Genomic DNA, 21,547 nt, shown 5'->3' on the forward strand with positions numbered 1-21,547 from the left:
TCTGCCCCTAGGTTGTTTCCCTGCCTTCTGTCCAAGAGCAGTGCAGTTCCCTCTTGGCTCTATCCTCGCCAATCCCGATGACCTTTAAAACCCCAGGCTTTAAGTCTCTCTGGTTGAAAGAACTCACAAAATTCAGCCCCTTTTCTTTTCTAAGCCAGTGGCTTTGGGGAAACTTCCTTATGGGTTCCTCTGTGTCCTCTTCTCTCTCTCTCTTGCCCTCCTCAGTGACCACAGCTCCCTCTCCTCCCCAGTACCCAAGGCCATTTCTCCCCTAAATGATATCTCTGAACTTCTTACCTTCTTCAGTGTGGCCCCTTTTCTTCCTTCAGTTGTAGAGTTTGTTCTGTCAGTCTTCAGATCCATTTCTAGGGTATTTAGAATGATCTGATAGTTATCTAGTTGTGTTCATGGGATGAAATGAGCCTAGGGTCTTCTACTTTGCTTCCATTTTCCTCTCTCTAATTTTAAAGAATTTATAATATGCACTTACCTAATCCTGAATGATTTCAATAATCAAGAACAATAACAACAACAACAACAACAAACCCTCACACTTTGCCTACATTTGATTTTAATAAAAGAAAGGGAATGGAAGATTTAGTTACCAAACTACAAAAATTATCCATAAATTCACTGTAGGTTACACTGCACAACTATCAATATCTAAGAGTAGTTTTCCCAACACTGATTCTTTGCAATCCCTCTGTATCACATCACCCTGTTTCATTGACCTCACAGCACTTACCACCAAACAAAATTCTCTTTTTCTTTATTTTGCTACACATTCATTGTTGTCACCCCACCTCTACCTGGTTGCTCAAGAAAAGTTTCAAGACATAACAATAGGTCCCAAAATGAAATAGTTTATGCTAAGCTCCACATCACCAAACCAAGACTTAATTACAGTTTTGGCTCTCTCAAAAAATGGAATCTTAAACCAATCAAGAATCACCTGATCAGCATTAGTTAGGTAATCCAATTGATAAACTCCTGCCATCCCCCATGAGGAAAGTAACCTTGTAATAACCAATTTGCTTTTCACATAGTGCAAGTGCTTATTCCTGCTCCCTTTTACTTATAAAATCTCTTACCCATACAATTCTTTGGAAATCCTTTCTATCTACTAGATTAAATGCTCCCAGTATCACAGGATAAATCCAATATGATTTTTAAAATGTACTCAGTTGAATTTTGTTTTTTATCACAAGGAATCTTCTTTGTTCACTACAATAGCTGCAACACCTAAAATAGTTCCTTGCACAGAGTGGCACCCCAAAGAATATATGCTAAATTGGAGGCAAGCTTATCATGACAGCAATAATACAGGTTTTCCATGTAAATATATAAGTCTATAAAAAAGGCAGAACTTCACAGTGGAACAAAGAAGGCCTATTTAAAGTCAGATGGTTCACTCAGCATCTCTAAACCCATTACCTAATTTAATCTTCACAACTTCAGTGTAAGGTGGACAGTTGTCATTCTGAGTTTATGGAAGACAATAAGACACCTAAAGAATTAGAATGAATTTTACAAAAATACATAAGAAGCAGAAGAGAAACTTAGACTCTTACTTTGAATTTGAGGGATAGGATGACCATTTTATTTTATTGTTTTCTACATGGAACAAAACAAATTTGCATGGGAAAGGGACAAAAATACAACAAGCAGACATACAAACAAAAAAATATATAAAGGAAATCATGACAGTAGTCAAACTATACTGAAGAGTACATTTTAGGGAGTATTAAAAGTGAAGGAAAAAAATGAGAATGAGTCACAAAGTAATGATGGCTAGTTGAAAACTACATATGTATATAGGGATAAAGTAATTAAATTTGATATTATGTATTTATTGATTGATTGAATGATTGCCAGTAGGAATTTCTGAGTTAGAAATGTTGGCATCTGTCTTACCTTGTACCTTCACAGGGTAAATTTGATCTTCTAAATAATAGGAATTGAATCAATCAACCTTTTTTTTATATTAAATTTGGTATGTTGTGGTATTGTGTGTGTGTGTACACATGTATTGAAAAACACTGATAGATTATTTTGGGGTTTTGTACATTCAGCCTCAAACTACAAATTCCCAAATGTGGGGCATACTTTTGAAAGCCCTCCATATAGTACTTAACAAAAAATGCTGATGATCAAATAAAATATAAAGAGAATGGAAAAGAAAAAATATTAATACAACAAGGAAATTAAACAAAAACAATTTTGGAAAAATACAAAATTATTTGCAAGAAAGAGAAAAATAATGTCTTCTAGTATTTTCAACATACAGAGATTAGGTTTCAGATATTTATATACATACACATATGTATGTACATACACATACATACACACATATATATGTGTGTGTGAGACCAATATAGTGGCATTTTTACTGTGGATGTTATCATGCATGCTCCTCATAGAAAGATATTAGATCGGGAGTTTGATATTGGTTGAGCTCAGTATTGAACAATTAGGAAATTTAAGGAACCTATATTGTTTTGAATATATAATAATGCAATTAATGTGTGTATATTTTGTATGTGTGTATGGATTTAGAGAGAGAGAGAAACATACAACATGGCCAGGAAGGATGCTATGGTTAGATATACTGAGATACACCACTCTATAGGGCATTCTAGATTCCTAATGGGAAACTGATCTGTAAAATTAGAAATTAAATAAAGTGTTAAGTTTCCACGTCAGAAGACTGTAAAAAAGAGCAGGTGCACAAAAGCAGGAGTGACTTACGTTGTCTGTTTTGCCAGTATGTAAATAGTCTTTAGAACAATCATTTTATCAGCTTGGAAGAAAAGGACAATTATATTTTTTCTCCCCTATTTAATTAATTCTTGTTCTTTGTTACTTTTGAATGACCAAAAGGCTCCATTTTTTTTGGTCAGTTTTATTAAGGTACAATTCGCATACAATAAAATTCAACGATTTTGAGTGTATAATTCAAGTTTTGACAAATGAGTACAGTTGTGGTATACAGCACAAACAAGATATTGAACACTTCTACTGCCCCCCAAAATTCCTTCATGCCCCACCTTTTTATTGAGTTATAATTGACATTTAATATTATATTAGTTTCAGGTGTAGCATAATAATTCAATAGAATAATTATACTTTGATACTGTATATTTATAAAATATATTTGAATGTGGTCCAGGTCAGAGTATATCTGCTTCAGGCCAGGTAAAGACTGTTGTACTCTCCAACAGAGCAATTCAAACAACAGAGTTCCTAAACATAGTATCAGTAACTTTCTGGAGGCAAAAATCAAATTACAATGCTGATAGAATCTATGAGAAAGCTAATTGCTAAAAATTAACTACACACACACACACATATGAAATTGCATCACTATAATCTAATTATTTTAATAGAAGCTAAACCAATTATACATAATTACTTACAACCTTGAGGTTAAAAATATTGATGCAAAACTCTGCAGCTGTATAAATGCACTAGTATAAGGTTTTAATTATATCTACACATCCATTTAAATTAGATAATTCCATTTAATCCATAAAGCAGTTACTTTTGTATTTGAGCTCAAATTATAAGATCCTGTTTATTAAAAATTTTAAAACAAGAGAAACTATTGACAAAATAAGGTTGTGATTGAAAACATTGCAATATATTCAAATTTATTTAAATTCAACTTAATCAATTCAATGGGGGAAAAAGTCAAGCTGGTTGTTCGACACCTGTAGAAAAGCAAAAACAAAACCTTGTTGGTTGACAGAATTATTTCTGAGGTAAAAATAGCTATATTTTGGTGAAAACATTTAAAGTTTCTGATTTTCATATTTAATGGCTAATAATAGCATTTAATAGCATTTAATAGCATGTAGGAAAAGCATAGACTATGTTAAGCATCTAAGTTGTAGTCAACCAATAAATGTAACTAGTCTTTTCTGAAAATATGAGTATTTATTTCATAATCCCAGCATTTGATAACTTATTGAAAAATAATAGACCCTCGCACTCTATATTGTGAAGCACTTCTAATTGAATACTGTAATAACTTGGTTTTGCTATGTGTCAATGTCTGGAGTGAGTCATACCACCTCCAAATTATTACCCTTCAAATGTGCTGAGCCTTGATTTCCTCACCTAAATGATCAGGCATTCCAGAAACTTTTCCTTAAATTTCTCAGGGACGTAGCACCTGTTTGAATCATCCATCCCAAGAAAATTAGCCAGGGGGATACAGGGTGTTCCAGGATATACTCTTTGCCTTCAGCTTCATGTTTTCATGAAGCTGACCCTTCCTGTCCTTGGCTCCATATAGGCATGACTCCAAACATTTGAAAACAGGGTTGAACAGAGGATTAGAACCAGTGCCAAAAAACGAATACATCCAAAATCTCATTCTTATGTAAGGGCATATTATGTTATTATTTGAAATATAATGCTGCTGTTTCTCTTCTCCTTTGATTTCTATCAACAAGCATAAGATTAGAGAACAGATTCTGTATAAAATAGTAATTCTAGGTATACTATAAAATAGGGCCAGTCTAGACTATCTAAATTATGAGAAACACAACAAATGTTTAGTGAGAAATAAAGATTTCTATGAAATGTAAGTGAAAGAAAAAAATTTTTAAAAAACATGTTTGCCTCAAAGAAAATACCCAAGTTTTAAGAAAGTATGACATTTTTGACTCAAGTACACATGAAACTATCATAAAATATACCAGAATATGCTGAAACCTCCTTTGCCTCAAATCCTAAGCACCTCCTATTTTCTACACCTAGCATAACCATTTACTTTGTCTTTCTACCCAAGATAGATTGCAAATAAGAAGTGTGATAAAGTTTATATTTTATTCATAAGCTGTTTCACAACTATTTTTTCTAAAGTTAAAATGAATATATTCATAATTGAAGCAAAGTATATTTTTATAAACTACTTATATTGAATATCTAAATCATAGCTGTCACGTAAAAATAATTATTTAGAAATATATTCATATAGTTTAATCATTATCTTAAATAATTATGTAATAGATATTCTCTATGCAACATTCTCCAGGATAGATCATGTTAGGCAACAAAACAAGTCACAATAAACTTAAGAAGACTGAAATCATATCATACATCTTTTCTGACCACAACGGTGTGAAACTAGAAATCAATTACAAGAAAAGAACTGGAAGCACAAAACACATGGAGGCTAAACAACATGCTACTGAGCAACCAATGAATAAATAGAGAAATCAAAGAGAAACTCAAAAAATACATGGAGACAAATGAATATGAAAACACAACATTCTAAAATCTTTGGGGTACAGAAGAAGAAATTCTAAGAGAGAAATTCATAACAATATAGGCTTACTTCAAGAAACAAGAAAATCTCAAATAAACAATGTAAACTTAGACCTAAAGCAACTATAAAATGAACAAACAAACAAACAAAGGTAGAGTTAGTAGATGGAAAGAAAGAATAAAGATCAGAGTGGAACGAATGGAGAATTAAAAAAAAAAAAAGAAATAAAACCAAGAGCTGGTTCTTTGAAAAATAAACAAAATTGATAAACTTTTAGCCAGACTCATCAAGAAAAAAGGACAGAAGTACTAAATAGATAAAATCAGAAATGAAAGGGGAAAATAACAATTGACACCACAGAAATACAAAGGATTATAAGAATCTACTATGATATGCCAATAAATTGGACAATCTAGAAGAAATGGATAAATTCCTAGAAATATACAATCTTCCAAAACTGAATTAGGAAAAATAGAAAATCTGAACAAACAAGTTACTAGTAACAAAGTTGAATCAATAATCAAATACTCCCAAAAAGCAGAAGTCCAGGACCGGATGGATCCACAGGTAAATTCCATCAAGCATTTTAAAAAGAGCTAATACCTATTCTCAAACTATTTTAAAAAATAGAAGAGGACAGAAATCTTCCAAATTCGTTCTATGAGGTCAGCATTAGCCAAAACCAGACAAAGACACTCCAAAAAAAAGAAAACTACAGGCCAGTATCCCTGATGAACAAAGGCAAAAATTCTCAACAAAATATTAGCAACCTGCATTCAACAATACATCGAAAGTATAATTCACCATGATCAAGTGGGATTTATTCCAGGGATGCAAGGATGGTTCAATATCTACAAATCAAAGTGACACACAACATTAACAAATGAAGGATAAAAATCATATTATCATCTCAACAGATGCAACAAAGTCATGTGATAAAATCTAACATCCATTTATAATAAAAATTCCCAAAAAAGAGGGTTTAGATGGAGCATACTTTTGTTTTTTAATGAAATAGTCTTACTAGTTGAAATTTTGTCATAAAATTCCCTGCAATTTTCTTTAACATTGCATTTTATGGTTATAATCTTTTAACTTATTTATCTTAATATCAATGTTTAAATATTATACAGCAGTTTATTTATATATTCATATAATATAAATATAACAACTTCAATTGAGAAATAGTCTCTCTATGGGTATTGAGTTATATAGTTAATTTAAATCAAATTCTGCTAGATGTTCTAATTTTAAAATTTTGCTAATTTAAATGTATAAATATATTAGCTCAAATATATTCATAACTATTTTCTTTTTGCATACATTTACAAACTCTTTTTGTACCATCGTATTTAGAAGAAAAAAGTCATCATATACAGATACAGATTCCTTGTTTATAATTGTTTTTAATGTTTTGCCAATTTTTCTTTTTTCTTTCTTTCTTTCTTTCTTCTTTCTTTCTTTCTTTCTTTTCTTTCTTTCTTTCTTTCTTTCTTTCTTTCTTTCTTTCTTTCTTTCTTTCTTTTTTCTTTTGCTTTAGAGAGGGAGAGAGGTGGGGGCAGGGAGAGGCAAAGGGAGAGAGAGAGAGAATCTTAAGCAGGCTTTAAGCCCAGTATGGAGCCTAATGCTGGGCTCGATCTCACCACCCTGAGATCATGACCTGAGCTGAAATCAAGAGTCAGACCCTTAACTGACTGAGCCACCCAGGGACCCCAATGAATTGCCAAATTTATAGGCTATGAAATTGTAGACTTTTTCATCTTTATTCTGTTCTGGTCAAGCGAAAAAACATAAGCAATTAAAATAGGATATCTAATTTAAAAAAAGAAAACTCTCACCCTCAAATTTATATATCCCAAACACCATTATAAAATTGTCAATGTACACTTATAATTGTTCAACAACTAGTTCAAATTTTTTAGTTCCTCCCTTGCTCTTATACAGATCAACCTCATGTTTTTCCCTTTGCAATCTGTCCTCAATAAATGCAATTTGCCAAAAGCTTTCAAAGCTAAATCTTGGGGTCTCTGTTAATATAATATTTAATTAAAGATCCTCAAACAATTTTGTTCAAAATACAAACAAAATTAAGACCTCTACTTATTTTTGTTTATAGGTAAAGAGCAGCGAAGAGGTATTTTGTACATTCAGGCCATTTTCAAGTTTTTTTTTTTCTAGTCCATATCAGTTTTGTCATTAAAATTTTGAAGTTATTGTTTAGGTGTAAACATATTTTCAACTTGACATCTCTAGTTTACACTTTCGTAAATATGTAATTAGATAAATTAATGAATTATTTGTGCCCTGACACCAATTATGAGCACGTCATCTATTCCTTAATATTTCTTTAAAATCTCTTTTTTTAAGTGTTGGTGTTAATAATAATTAACTCATAATTAGTGTTGTGCACTAACACCAATTATGAGCACTATCTATTCCTTAAAATTTCTTTAATAATTTAGTGACCTACAGAATATAGTCTCCAGATTTTCTAATTGAGTAGTTCAGTGATGCTCAAATGAGTTTCTATATGAAACATAACTGCAAAAAAATAAATAACTTTACCTTCATGTTCAACTGTTTAGCCAAAATTACAGAAAATTCAAAATAATATCAGCTGTTTTACTTTTAATGGAATAAACTTTCAAAACTTTATGTTAATTCTACGATTGGAGGCAAATTTGAACCACTACTAAAAACAAATTAATTGATTTTCTAGAAGCCTTAGATGTGACTCATATAAAACTGACCTCCTTTTCAGCTAAGTGTGAAGTTCTTCTGTAAACAGAATCAGTGCACTACCAGCTATTTTTGCACTTTACACATATCTCTACAAGACTATTGGAAACAAAAGTGAGCAAAATTAATTCTGCAGAACAATCATCTAAGGTCATTGAAAGCCATGCTTCAGAGAGTGATGTATAAAGGCAGCTTTTGCTGTTGCCCATATTAAACTGATGTCTTCAAGCTTAATCTTCTAAAGTAAAAACAAACTGCTAGAGCAGATGTTAATGTTTCTCCAGCAGTGATATGTCTTCTGGCTCTCCTGTGGTTGTTGCTATTACTTCAAGCCCTATGGTAGATATTCAGAACCCAAAACTAGTTAGTCCAAGTTATACTTCATTATCAGCTTTCTTGAGAAATTCTAGGTTTTATAAATTCTTATACATATTATTTTGCCCTTTTTAAAAGCTCGTTACTACTAAAACAATTTAATTTAAATTACAACAGTATTAGCAAATAATAAAATAGTTATAGATATCAGTTTTTCAATAAATGACAAAACCACTGTGACAAGAACAACTAGATAAACCCCTATTCCCTCTATGGCAGCACTGCCCTGACTTAATTTTCTGCACACATTTAACATTTATTAGCCTGAATTTCCCCACATTCCTCACTTAAGCTAGCACCTGGCAGCCTGGCAGCCTTGTGACTTTGACAATCCATGGCCCAAGCCATCACATGTTCATCAAAGGCAACACTATCAAATACCACTAACTGAGACCAGAGGGACTTAGCTGGCTCTGCTGGATGCCTTCTCAGTGTGCACCATTTTTTATTGACCATAGCTCTGCATACTGTCCTTTACAGTTATCCTGTGTCTGAAATGGATCAGAGAAAGAAAGACAAGTTATTTTGATCACATTTAATCCTGTGTTAGGGTGAGAACTCTGTATTCTGCCTATGTTTCTCATACATCATTATATGAGATCATAGCACAGCCATGAACTCTCAAGTGGAAGACTACCAAATTCATCCTGGGTCATCTTAATGCAGTCATTATGGTGGCACTTTATTGAAATAAATTGAGGATCTGAGAAAAATGCTAAGCTGAACAGGATATCCAATAACAGGAATAAAATGTGGCTTCCTACGTAACTAGGACTTTTATCACTCTACCTGAACAACAGCATTTAGTCCTAAGTGTTTATAATGATTTTGGGTGTGTTAGTCCTATATTTACCAGAGCTGAAGTTTTTCTAAGAGGTTTTAAAGGCAGCTTGGCATACAGCTAATAGTATAGGCTCTAGAATCAGATCCTTGCCTCCAACTTCCTGCTCCACAACCTTCTAGCTGGGTAACCTAGGACCAGTTATTTTAACCACTTTCTGCTCCATTAGCCATATCTATACTCAGGGGAGTATTGACCTTATGCTTTGTTATGAGGGTTGAATAATATATGCACTTGTAATAATTAGAATAATACCTACTAAGTAGTAAGCGCTGAAAAAATGTTAACTATTATCATTACCATACTATATTGAAATGATCAGTTCATATTGGTCTCCTCCATTAAATCATAAGCACCTCAAGGATAGATTTTATCTCATTAATTTTTTCTGGGTAACATCTAGATGGGGTAAGCGTATAGTGGGCATTTAATAAATATGTGTTGAACAGATTCGAATAATCATGTGCTACTTCTCTTACAGTAATAGTTGAGTAATGGTTGATTGTTTAATTTTTTGAACCCCGTTACACAGTGAGCATCATGACGAAAGTATTCACATTCAATTCATCTTATATACGTGTATTATATATCTATCTCTATCTCTATCTATGTCTGTATACATATCAGGGCTTCAATTAAAGCTTAGTGAAAGATGAAAGAGTTCTAGCTTGCCACCTTCCGATGAATGATATCTGGAAAGTCATTTCTTTTTTTGCATCCCAGTTTCTTCATTTTCAAAACATTAGTTCTATGAGGGCTGGTTTGGGATTGAGAGAGAAGGGAGGAAAAAGAACTGCTCCAGTCTATTTTAATAGACTAGGGCAGCATGTTCCTAAGCATGCCCACAGAGCAGTGGCTCCTCTTCATCAAGCTATTGGCTTTCTAGAAAAATGAAAAGCTGAAGTTGGAAATATTGTTCAGACACTTGTCCTTGACATTGCTTTATTCCCTTGGAAGAAAGTGTGATCTTGTTGATCCCTAAATTGTTTATGAACCAGGACAGCCTGAGGTTTGTACACATTCCCATAAGCTGAAATTCGTCATTAATTGGTTAAGTTCTTCAAGAAAGGTAACACCGATTCAGAGAATTAAAAATTGTGGCCCAGAAATAAGTGAGCTTTCAGACCTGAGAAGCCTGTGCCAAGTTTAGACAGTGTCACAGACAGCACCTCTACCATCCCAAGCCTCCCCTTACTTTCTCTCCTCTACCTGCTTAAGGACCAAGAGAAATCAGATGGGGAGAGGAACCATGGGAGACTATAGACTCTGGAAAACAAACTCAGGGTTTTAGAAGGGAGGGGGATGGGAGGATGGGTTAGTCCGGTGATGGGTATTAAGGAGGGCATGTATTGCATGAAGCACTGGGTGTTATACACAAACAATAAATCATGGAACACTACATCAAAAACTAATGATGTACTGTATGGTGACTAACATAACATAATAAAATTTTTAAAATGAAAAAAAAGGACCAAGAGAAGTTATGCTGAAATATGCAAATAGGCCTTCGTTATATGTGCACATCACTTTTCTGATAAATTTCTGTATTCTTGGTAAAATTCAGGAAGCTAAGAGCGCAGAATGTTTGTATATAATATATTCCTTAAAAGCTTCCTTTGTCAAATACATTTTGGAAATCCAAATTTCAGCAAGGGTAAAAAAAGTGCACGTGTATGTTTAACTGCAGGAAAATGTAAAACTTTATTATGCTAATATGTGTTGTGAATCTCTAATAACGAAATAGAATTTGCAGCTTGTGCCAAACTTATCTGATCACAGAAAATTTTGTGGCCTGGTGTAGTATGAAATGTACTGTGGGAAAACTGAACTAATCAAGAGATAATCAGAGCCTGAACCATAATGTTGGTAAGCATTTAAATTATGTTAAGAAAATTTAGACCAAATTTCCTCCCCATACTGAAGGATTCAGTTTTGTCAACTTAGATTTAGATCTTTTAAAATCTATTTAGATACTTCCTATGTAGTTTCTTTTTTGACTTGGAAACATACATATACATATGCACATGTATATATTCTAATAAATGATTATAAGACATTTAGAAAAATAATAGAGTTGAGGGGGAAAAAGTATTTTATATTCTTCCTTTTAAATATAATTCCAGTTATACATCTTTGTACTTCTTAAGAATAAGGCTAAAAATAATTTAAATATTTGATTTTAATGGTGGTATAGTATCCCAATCCTGCAATTAAAATTGGAGCAAAAAGCTTCTAGATATGTCACATTATTTTCTTGGGGCATGGTTTAGTGAGCGAATTACTGAGAATAAAAGGTTTGAAAACATTATGTCTTCTGATACATGTAATTTTGTGATTTTACATGAGGAAAGAAGGGCGCAAGTCCTGAAATGTACTTGCAAAGGAAATTAACTTGGAAGATTCATAGCCACAAAGCCTGTTGTGTAGTATTACTACATTAATTATCGTTATATATGTATATAATATTATATATAAAAATAATGTGTTACACATTATTTATTATCATTATAATTATTATCATTAATATAGTAACACCAAGTTCTTAACATATACTAGCAACTCTTTTTTACATTTTACATTTATTATCTTCATGAAACTCTGAGATAATTACTATCATTAGTCTCATTTTAAAGATTAGGATTTGAGGCACGGAGATGTTAAGTAATCTGTTCAAGGTCACTCAGCTAGCCAGGAGCAGAGTTCAGAGACAAATCCATGTAGTCAAACTTCAGAACTCTTTTTCTAAATCATTGCTCATTAGCAATTAACAGAAAAATATACACATATACACAGCTCAGCCAATATGCAGGTACCTACAATACGGTTCTGAATTTAACCACCCACCTTGCCTCAGCAGAATATCAAAGAAACTCAGAATTGTTGGGATATTTCTTAAATCCCTTTGTCTATTTCTTCTTTGGTTTATTTATTCTGGACACCCAGTCTCCACTCTGCATCACTTACTTACTTCATTATTAAATCCTTGGGTAGGTAGACACTATTCTTTCCTGGTATCTGTGTTAACGTTGTCAAATTAACAGCCAATATTATACCTATAAATAAGAGATTTCAGGGGAGATGCCTTAGGTCAATTATGAGTTATGGGGGAGTTATTCTTTCAATGGACGTATTAATTATAAAGGACACTCAGAGGCACATGTGCATATGTCCATGCTTTCCTGTTCACAGTGCTCCTGATGCAATCGAAGTGGCAAGGAACACTCCCAGAGAAGCATAGGTTTTCATGGTTGTTTGCACAGAAAATCTCTCAAAAGTTCCACCTCTGTGTCTCTTTCATCCAACATCCTAGCCACTTGCTTTGCTGAATTATGAGAATAATTTTAACAAAAACAATAATAACTACTAACAATCAGATGCACAAGGTTTCTAGTGAAAATATCATTTCAGTATGGATCAGGGAAGCTGGGCCTTCAAGGTTTCACTCTTGACTAATGCAAAAAAAAACTTCTCTTCGAGAATTTTATTCAACGATTACTGCTTCTACTATGTTGTCCTTAGATAAAGGAGAAACTTGTTTCACTTGACACAATCTCCTCCAGTTTCAACTAATGAATCATTGAATACTACATCAAAAACTTATGATGTACTATATGCTGGCTAATTGAACATAAAAAAAGAAAAAAAAAGGAAAAAAAAAGGTGGAACTTCTTTAAAATAGTTTCCTTTCTTTTTTTCTACTACATGGAACTTGTTCTTGTGATTCTGTGATGGTATCTGAGGAAGTCCATAAACAATGAAATATTTTCTGCCAATAAAGAACCAAACTGCCTAAAGGAATTCACAGACTTTCATCTATATTCTGTAGGGGCTAACATATAAGATTTTGTTTTAATATGAAGAATTCTACTGTCTAAAAACTTCTAACACATGTCATAGGATGTTGGTACCTGAAAATAAAGATGCATGTGAAATTTATTTATAATTCTTTATAGCACTTAGTGTAGTAACACAGTGTCTTGCACATAGTAGTACTTCAATAATTTTGTACTGAAATACAGAATCAGTGAAGGAAGGAGTTACGTACTATTCCATAAGGAATTAGTTATGGGCATGAAAACTATATCAACTGTTGACTTTTTGTGTCATACTTGATACATCCCCAAATTCTGCCTCCCCATTTTCACTTCTGGTCAGTCACTGGAGTCACAACCCTACAACCAATAAGACCCCTCCACTTTTGTCCACTTACTTATTCAAAAGGCGAGGAGCGCAAAGCTCATTTATAGTAAGATGACTTGCTCGAGATTTAGAACGCTCAAGTTTTGGTCCCAGTTTATTACCTACTTTAGAGAATTCATTTAACCTTTAAGAGTGCTGGTTTCCTCAACTGTTCAATTAGAAGAATAATATACTCCTAGTAAAGCACATAGTATACCAAAAACAGTATATTTTTTTTTATCAAAGATTGCTTTGAGATACCCAATGAAATAAAGTGTTTTAAAATGTGTAAGATGCTAGGAAAATGTAAAGAATTATTATGACAAAAACCTGAGGGGCGCCTGGGTGGCTCAGTCGTTAAGCGTCTGCCTTCAGCTCAGGGCGTGATCCCGGCGTTCCGGGATCGAGCCCCACATCGGGCTCCTCCGCTGGGAGCCTGCTTCTTCCTCTCCCACTCCCCTTGCTTGTGTTCCCTCTCTCGCTGGCTGTCTCTCTGTCACATAAATAAATAAAATCTTTAAAAAAAAAAACCTGAAACTAATTGCTCAGCAGTTTGCTTGGATCTTTCCTAATTTCCTCTGTTCTCCAGCTGTTTCATTTTTCTGCATATGTGACATTTAGAACTAATAATCCAAATATCTAACAGCTATATAATGACAACAATAATTGTCATGAGCTGGCTAAAAATAGATTGCTTACCATTTAACAAGCTCTGGCCTAGGTTTCCATTCAATTCTTATAAGAATTGAGCGAGGTAAATCTTAATACCATTTGCATAATACAGAGAGGGAAGTTGAAGCCTAGAGAAGCTCAGCAACTTGTCTAAAGACAAAGAGTTACTATGTGTGGAGCTCATATTCAAAATGAAATATGTCCATTTGATTAACTAATTTGCTACCACAACTTCTTCCAGCACATCTGAATGTATATCTTTCTTTATCCTTCTCTCTGCAACTGCAAGTATAAAAGTACTGGGTGTGAAATCTTCTAAGACCTCTTCATCCGACAAAATGAAAACCCAGAGAAAAATGAAAATTAGGTCACAAATTTAATATAAAACAGAGGTCATATTTGAGAGGCCTTATCTATTGAATAGCAGCAGTTTAAATAGCTTGGAAGTCCCTTCTCACACAGAATAATCTCTGCAAATTCAATTCAGTTACATCAATGTGATTATGAACTATGTAATGACTTATGGAAATTTAAATTTAAGAGCAAACAGATTGATTTGTGCTCTGTTGACCAGAGCCTATTCTGTAGGGACAGGCACAAATTTTATTTTTATGTAAATTACCTCAAATGCAGTTCTTTCTCCTAAATTACATAAAACTGGCATTTGCCCATATGCATTATTTCCTGGACAGCAGGAACCTTGGCTGGCACCTGAAAGCCCAATGCAAATCCAAATGTGAATGTGAGGTAAAAGTGTTAGGGACAAAATGCTTTCCATTTTCAATACCAGAAATTGACAAATGCAGTGAGGTTTGATGTCCATTTAGTGTGATTTATTAGGAAAGCTTGGAATTAGAATCAGAAAGAGCTGGGTTCAAATTCAACGTGGATGACTTTTGCCCTTGGGGAAGTTGGCCTCTCTTACTTCCAGTGTCCATATCTTTTTCATTCTCTTAACAAACATTTACTGAGAACCTCCTATAAGCTAGTAACTTGAATAGGACTCTGGGAGATGAGCAATTCCTTGTTAAAGTCATTCACAATGTAACTACGGAACAGATATAAACCCAAACAGAGGTCACAATTTCTGCAATACCAAAGTAAGATAATGATGGAGGTGAAGGAAGATGGACCATTTTAAAGTCATTGGGTTCACCTCTGTAGGATAGGCTTCTGAGGAAGATAATGCTTGAGACATGTACCTTTATGGATGGTAAATAAGTATAATTATATGCATTTAGCAGGGACATCACTGGGCATAAATGCAACAATACATATATGGACTGATCCTAATGACCTACATCTAATAGCTAGTTTTTATATTTTTGTACAAGTGTAAAACCAGGAATCAAGTCTTACTTTCTAAAATCTATCTTTCTGCTGTGTTTAAATAAAATTTTGCTAAGATCATAGCCCTATTTTGTGCCCATAAGTGATGTTCACCAGCCTAAAACTCCTATAAATGGCACAGGAGCATTAGGACACTGTATCCCAAATTAAAACATGCTTTTCATCCCTATCGATATAAATGCAATCAGGGCACTCATTTTCTACCTCACACACACACACACACACACACACACACACACACACAAGCAAGTACCTGAGTTAGATAAAGGTACAAGAACCTCCCCATATACTCTTGGCTCAATTACACTCACCTTCACCTCCCTGGCTCCCAACCAATCCACAGGTCCTATTTGCCTCAGCACTCAGCTTTGTTTGTTTTCATTCTGGTCTCTGTTTTATAACATGTCTGGATCATTACATCTAAAGCCATTTGTGCTGAATTACACAGGATATGAAGAATTTATGAAAGGTAGTTTTATTTTAAAATACATGTGAATATTACTCTAGTTTAAGAGAAATAGCCCCAGTCTATGCTTCTGACTTTAGACGTCTTCCCAACCTTTTCACATAAATGTATGACTCCTCAAAATGTTTATGAACTAACACACCCATGTAACCAGCCCAGACTAAGACAGAGAACCTTCCCAGCAATCCCCCTGTGTCCTTCCTGGTCATTCCCACCCTTCCAAGGAAAACCACTGCATGACTTCTAACATCAGAGGTCCAAACCTGAAATTTCTAAAAAATTAAGTTTCTGATATTTTAAGCCAGGAGATGGCCACTTCTGTCACCTTTTGAGAAAGGAGATCCAACAACCCTAGGCATGAGCTCCCTTGATGCAGTGGTCTGCTGAAGTAGGTGCCATGTCTGTCTCTTTTTTTTTTTTTTTTATTTATTCAACAGAGATAGAGACAGCCAGCGAGAGAGGGAACACAAGCAGGGGGAGTGGGAGAGGAAGAAGCAGGCTCCTAGCGGAGGAGCCTGATGTGGGACTCGATCCCATAACGCCGGGATCACGCCCTGAGCCGAAGGCAGACGCTTTAACCGCTGTGCCACCCAGGCGCCCCGCCATGTCTGTCTCTTAGGGAGAAAATGGCTCCTCCAGGCCCTCTTCATTTTGTCACCTGCCTGGCCCACTGGCAATAAGAGCTTGTGACACTTACCTTTTTCCATCCCTTTATACCAATATCAAAGTCTTTGCATTTTTGACCATGCATAGCCTTTGTACAACAACATGGTATTAGATAAACACATGAATAAATCAAAAAGGGGGGGGGGTCTCCAGGGTGCAGAGGAGGGAATTGTAGCACAGGAGAAGTAGGAAGAACCTATCCATGTGTCTGCCCCTACTGCTCCCTACTTGTTCAGATAGCAGCATTTCTAGCTGTAAAAAGAGGAGCAGCTGACAGGTTGCATCCAGTTGGGGCCATTGGCAACCACATCAAAGCTGCTTCTCCCTGCCCAGGGATATAAGCCTTTTAATTTTTTAAAAACACAATTTCTGATATCTTTTACAACATTATGTTTATGAGATTTAGCCTTTTGGTCACATGGGGTAGTTTATTCATTCTCATTATTTGACATTATATATATTCCATTCTAAGAATGCATCACTAATGTATTTATGAGTTCTGTTAGTGGATATATTATTTCCAGACTCTCTTACAGTTAATGTTACCATGAACATTTTGTGCATATATTTGGTACACATATACACACTGCTAGATATACATCTAGAAGTTGAATTGATGGGTTCTCAGATACAATTATGTTTAACTTCTGTAGATGCAGACAAGCAGTGTTCCAAAATGATTCTATGATTTTGCTAACTTACCAAGAGTGGATGAGGGTTTCAGTTCAGAATTTCATTCAAAATAATTTCTTTGGAGAAAATTTGATGGAGGAAGGATTTAGTGAAGTCAATCTGGTGGTGAAAAGGGGTATGTGTGACTTTGAATGGGCAAGGGAAGGAAACAGCATTATTGGACCTCAGCAAATGCTGTTACCACAGAGCAAGAGATGGCCAATAAGAGCAGCAATTATGGAGTGATTTAGCTACTGCTAAAACTGTGGTGCTGATTCAGGTCAGGAGTGGGGTAAAATATGCTGTGCTTCTGTTTTCTCTTGCGCTCTGTTGGTGATTCCCCCTGGGTGAATCTGATAGAAGCCAGAAGACAGAGAAATAGGGGTGGGTGCAATTCTAGAGGTCAGCCCCTCCACACACAGCAGGAAATAAAAAGACAGGACAGAAGATGAATCTAGGGTTAGCAAATGGAGGTTAACATGTACAACTCCTTTCTTCTCTTTCTAGAATTTTTTTTCAGAAAATCTATTTTTTAAAAAGAGATATTATGGGTGCCAGTGGTTTTCAGCTTCACTTGTCTTCAAGCCACCTTGTCTCTGTGGAAGTTTAGTACCCTTCAACAATTTGGTCATGTCTGTTAGAAAAATGAGGCTGCAAGATGACTTAATGATACTAGTGGTATGTTACCACCTATAATGCATACTCATTTTTCAACATTTGACACAAAGTAATTAAAATACTATGGAGTAACAGGATCTGTCCTAATTTTCTCATTTATTATGAAATATTATTGGACGAAAACAAGTAGATCATAGTAACTCATCAATACAGGCAAGTGGTTTAATAGAAAATTCCAGATGAATAAACATAACTCATTTTGCATGATGGAACCTGACTGGCACATTTAGCTGAGGTGACCAGATAGTGATCCAAATCACTCTTTTTTACATATGCATCTTTGAATTGGTGCCTTTGCACATACAGAGTCCTTCTATTTAAAGCATATTTGCCCTTATTAGTGCCTATTGAAGCCTTACCCATCCATCCTTTTTAGGCTGTCTGAAATGAGATCTCAATGTAGACTTTTCTAATTTCCCTTCTAAAAGGAAACTTTGTCCCTTAGGGATGCCTATAATATTGTGTCTTTCTTTCTTTCTTTCTTTCTTTCTTTCTTTCTTTCTTTCTTTCTTTCTTTCTTTCTTTTTAATATTTTCCATCTTGTCAGTCCATCTTGCCATCCCACCCTATCAGCCATACCTCTTTATTTAATACATCTTTTCCTATTCCTTGCCTCTTCTGTGGCCTAATTCCTCCCACACAATCTCTACCCTGAACTCTAGAATATATTCCTAACTGGTCTTGATCTCCTCATTCACACCTATTTTCAACAGCAGGCTGACTTTTCTAAAAACAGCAACAAAACAAATTCCAATCCAATTCAATAAAGCTTTCCTGCTGCAAATCTTTGTATTATTTCTCATCGTCATAAAGACCTTCTTTTAGAATGAGATTCAAAGCCTTTCAGTAGTCACCCCCACATTCCCAGCCTCATCTCCTCCAACATCTCAGAAGTTCTTGAGCTCTACTAGTGAAGCTACTTAAGCTCAATTGGTGAGGTTTTTTCTTTTTTCTTTTTTTTTTTTTGATTTTTATTTATTTATTCTACAGAGATAGAGACAGCCAGTGAGAGAGGGAACACAAGCAGGGGGAGTGGGAGAGGAAGAAGCAGGCTCATAGCGGAGGAGCCTGACGTGGGGCTTGATCTCATAACGCCGGGATCACGCCCTGAGCAGAAGGCAGACGCTTAACCACTATGCCACCCAGGCGCCCCTGTTGAGGTTTTTTCATAGCCCCACACCTTTGTTTTTTGCATTACCATTACCTGGAAGTCACCCCACAACCACTCCCACACCCAGCTTGCTCTCCTCATCGATTCCATTGCATCCTTCCATTTCAGTTCAAATATCATCTGCCTCATAAATTTTCTTGAGTGCTCCCTTTCCCCTCCACATTTTCCCAATCTGTGCATAATTTGAGTGTATGATTTATTATCCTAAATTATAGAAAGCTGATAGACACTGAAGCCTCAAAAGTCAGAATTGTATCCTTTTTTGGGGGGGGGGCTCTGTAACACTTGCAACACTTATCCCATTGTCTGGCATATATAGAAACTAGGAAAAAATGAAATCAAGTTCTAATGGAATTTTATTTGTTCTGTTAAGTTTGTGACTTACACTGTTAATTCTTTAAAAATGATGATATTTTTCAGTTATATATCTTCAATCTGGTTTAACTCATCTATGGTCATTAAAAAAATAAGTGCAGAAATTATTCTGGTTCATTGGTATATCTATATAACAAATATAGTACTTTTATAACAAAAATATTAATGATATTTTCTCCTCCTGAATCATCTAAACATTATTTTGGCCTATTAAGTTTACTCCAAAAACCAGTTCACCATGGTAGTAGGGAGAGCCCAAGACTGAGACTTACTCATGAAATTAAATTTTTTGACCTCCTCTGTGCTTATAGGGCATCTTGTTAGATAATTAGGATACAATACCAAATGAGGCAGACTAAGCTAAAAGCCTCAAGGGTACAAATGAAGAAACTGGTAATTTAAAAAAAAACCACACACACACAAAATAACTTCAGAGTGTAATATGTCTAAGAAAACAAGCAGGGTAATATAGGAAATAATGGGGGGAACTACTTTAATGGGGCTTATTAAGATAGTTGGTGAATGTATTCAACTCTAATAAGAAAAGGACTACTGCTTGTCCTGAGATTAATGGGGCATGAAGTTGAAATATTTTTTTGATGAGCTGACATTGCCCTGGACCCTGTGCTAAAATGAATGAATGAACTGTGAGACGGAAATTCATGTGGAATTCCTTGATTCATTCAAATATTTTCAAGCATTCTCTGAGTAATTTAGGCATGGTTCTCATCTATGGACCCCATAATCTACTGAAGAAGAGAAGATAAAAAGAATTTCACAAATAATCATTATTTGCAACTGGAGCTTTATTATACTTCCATGTTTAAAATCAATGACATTTTTATTACTACCTCCAATTTGAAAATTATGAATAAACTGAAAGTCTAAATCACAGCCATCCTAAAAGAAAGGAAAAAATGGTAAAGTGACATGTACTTGACAACACACGCAGGTGCTTTACCCCATGTTATTTCATTTATTTTCACAATAATGGCAGTGGTATCCAAATAAATTTTTAAAGGAATGATTCCTCAAAGAGGATAAGGAGCCTTCTGTGGATCACACAGCTGTGTATCAGAGACAAGATTTAAACTCAACTCTAATTGAAGACCCTCCCTATTCAGCTGATATATTGTACTTCAAATAGAAAAATCCACAATTAAAAAAAATAATAATTTATTTGTGGAATAAATAAAATATTTGGAATTCAAAATGTTCATTTTAGTTTCATCTAGCTTTTTTTTTTAAGATTTTACTTATTCATTTGAAAGAGAGAGAGAGATAGAGCACAAGCAGAGGGAGAGGCAGGGAGAGAGGGAGAAGCAGACTCTCCGCTGAGCTGGGAGGCCACCATGGGGTTTGATCCCAGGACCTGGAGATCATGACCTGAGCCAAAGGCAGATGCTTAACCATCTGAGCCACCCAGGAGCCCCTCATCTACCTTCTTTTAAGAGATTCAAATATATTAGAACATATATCTCCTTAGACATAAAAACTGTAAACTAAACATTATAAATGTACCTAAAGTGTTTTTATAACAACCAACTAGATATTATTATCATGCTCATTTAATTGAAAAAGAAACAGCCCCAGATAAGATGAAATGACTTGCCCAGGGTCACACGACAGTATATGGCACAAGCCTCTAGACTCTAAAGGCACTGTTCTTTCTTCAATATGTTCCATTATAGTTTTTTAAATTGTGTAATATATGAATTTCTATCCATTATAATTCATATTTTCAGCAACATGTTTTTAAAAAACACATTTTTCAGTTATATAATTAGGTATAAAATAATTCTCTTTTTATTCTTATTATAAAGGAAGAGTTCTTCAAGCTCAAATAACAGTTGTTAGCCTTAAAATATGCAATAACTTCCAAATTATGTCACCAAATGAGTACAGCAACAAACGCCCCGATGGTCATAACATTAATATAATCATAAAAGTACCATTACATTAATTAGAACTTTGTAAATGCTGTAATTAAGATATTCAGTGACAGCTGTCTTTCCTGTCCCTGAGCGTTTACAAGAAATCTCCCAACACCACTTATTTCTGAACCATCATCTGCCTAGAGCCGGGAGA

The 21,547-nt window shown here is 34.7% G+C and overlaps 1 long non-coding RNA gene across 1 annotated transcript in view; it reads right to left on the reverse strand.

Annotated features, from left to right (window-relative positions):
* Nucleotides 1–3,339: 3,339 nt before the first annotated feature.
* LOC123803839 (uncharacterized) overlaps nt 3,340–21,547 on the reverse strand; it is a 67,772-nt gene continuing 49,564 nt past the window's right edge. The window contains exon 5 of the long non-coding RNA XR_006782985.2: nt 3,340–3,710. This is a non-coding gene — a long non-coding RNA (uncharacterized LOC123803839). The remainder of the gene's footprint in view (nt 3,711–21,547) is intronic.

Source organism: Ursus americanus, chromosome 16, assembly GCF_024610735.1.
Source record: "Ursus americanus isolate L20-20 chromosome 16, mUrsAme1.1.p, whole genome shotgun sequence".
In the NCBI taxonomy this organism is placed as follows: Eukaryota; Metazoa; Chordata; class Mammalia; order Carnivora; family Ursidae; genus Ursus; species Ursus americanus.